Source organism: Sarcophilus harrisii, chromosome 4 (assembly GCF_902635505.1).
Source record: "Sarcophilus harrisii chromosome 4, mSarHar1.11, whole genome shotgun sequence".
Taxonomy (NCBI): Eukaryota; Metazoa; Chordata; class Mammalia; order Dasyuromorphia; family Dasyuridae; genus Sarcophilus; species Sarcophilus harrisii.
The window spans coordinates 42,459,699-42,461,726 of NC_045429.1; the positions used below are offsets into that span (position 1 = coordinate 42,459,699).

Genomic DNA, 2,028 nt, shown 5'->3' on the forward strand with positions numbered 1-2,028 from the left:
AAAAAGAAAAATTTTGATTATACCAAATGAAAGTTTTGACAAACAAAACTAATGCAGACAAAGATTAGAAGGAAGCAAAAACTGGGAAAAATATTTTTACAGTCAAGGTTCTGATAAAGTCCTCATTTCCAAAATATAGAGAATTAACCTAATTATAAAAATCGCCATTCTCCAATTGAAAAATGGCAGGATATGAACAGACAATTCGTGAAGAAATTGAAACTATTTCTAGTCATATGAAAAGATGCTCCAAGTCATTATTAATCAGAGAAACAAATTAAACAACTCTAAGATACTACATACCCGTCAGATTGGCTAAGATGACAGAAAAATAATATGATTGTGAGGAGGGAAAACTGGGTCATTGATGCATTGTTGGTGGAGTTGTGAACGAATCCAAACCATTTTGGAGAGTAGTTTGGAACTATGCTCAAAAGTTATCAAACTGTGCATACCCTTGATCCAGCAGGTTACTACTGGGATTATATCCCAAAGAGATTATAAGAAGGGAAAGGTACCTGTATGTGCACGAATGTTTTGGCAGCCCTTTGTAGTGGTAAAAACTGAAACTGAATGGATGTCCATCAGTTGGGAATGGCTAATAAATTTGGTATATGAAAATTATGGGAATATTACGTTCTGTAAGAAATGACCAACAGGATAATTTCAGAAAGGCTTGGAGAGACTTGCATGAACTGATGCTGAGTGAAATGAGTAGGACCAGGAGATCATTATATACTTCAACAACAATACTATATGATGACCAGTTCTTGGACCAGGCCATCTCAGCAACGAGATCAACCAAATCATTTCTAATGGAGCAGTAATGAACTGAACTAGCTATGCCCAGAAAAAGAACTCTGGGAGATGACTAAAACCATTACATTGAATTCCAATCCCTATATTTATAACACCTGCATTTTTGATTTCCTTCACAAGCTAATTGCAATATTAGCTGACTTTGACAGCAAAATAACGTTTTGGTCTGGTATACTTATTATGTATCTAATTTATATTTTAATGTATTTAACATCTATGGTCATCCTGTCATCTAGGGAGGGTAGGGGGAAGGTGAAAAATTGGAACAAGAGGTTTGGCAATTGTTAATGCTGTAAAGTTACCCATGTATATATCCTGTAAATAAAAGGCTATTAAATAAAAAAAAATAAAAAAAAATTTATATGGTAAAAAAAAAGAATTAGTTGGAAATAACAATCTTCAAACCTTTAATATTAATCATGTTTTCTTCAGATACTTCAAATTTATACTGAATGTCTTTTTCTACATGGATATAAGTAAGAATACCTGGACATTGTGGGAGAAATTTATATTAATTTAGGTCAATTTGTGTGTATGTGGGGGAATGTATCACTCTCAAATTCTTGCAAAATTCTTGTCAAAACAGTTGTTGATGACCAGATTTCTGCATGGCTGATACACAAAGCTACCTCCATCCACCAAAATCAGGTCTACCTTATTTGCTAGTTCTAGACATTTGAGGTCTAATGCATCATCCTGACTTTTAGCAAAATAATGAACTCCAGGAGGAGGTTCCTTCAGTTATCTGCTGAGAGTTAAATTATTCCTATCTTTTAAGGGTCAGTTCTTCTCAAGAATGGGAAATCATATCTTCTTCTCCATTACCAATAGATTTGTTTACCTTCTACTGAAGGAGCTCTATTCATTTGCTGTAACTATGTGAATTCATTCCTCAGTGGGGGCCAAGGGAAGTTTCCTTTCTTATCTATGCCTGAATTCTGGAATACAGTGACATTGCAGCTGATTGGATGGACCATGTCTGAAAGCAATCAGTTTCTAGAAGGTCAGGAGAATGGCTGTTCTCTCCTGGGCACCCTGGGAAGGACCCCAAATTCAAAATATCTTATAAAAATATAACTAACCAAAAATTACATTCCTAGAGACTTATAATCTACATGTATTTCTATAAGGAATAAAGAGGTGCCAAATTTCATTGGGAGAGAGTATTTTCTTAACAAAATTTCCCTATTTCATTGAAATCACAAATTG

At 34.4% G+C, this 2,028-nt stretch overlaps 1 pseudogene; it reads right to left on the bottom strand.

The window, feature by feature from the left end:
- Positions 1-1,198: 1,198 nt before the first annotated feature.
- LOC100918213 lies at positions 1,199-1,796 on the bottom strand (annotated as a pseudogene).
- Between the last annotated feature and the right edge of the window lie 232 nt (positions 1,797-2,028).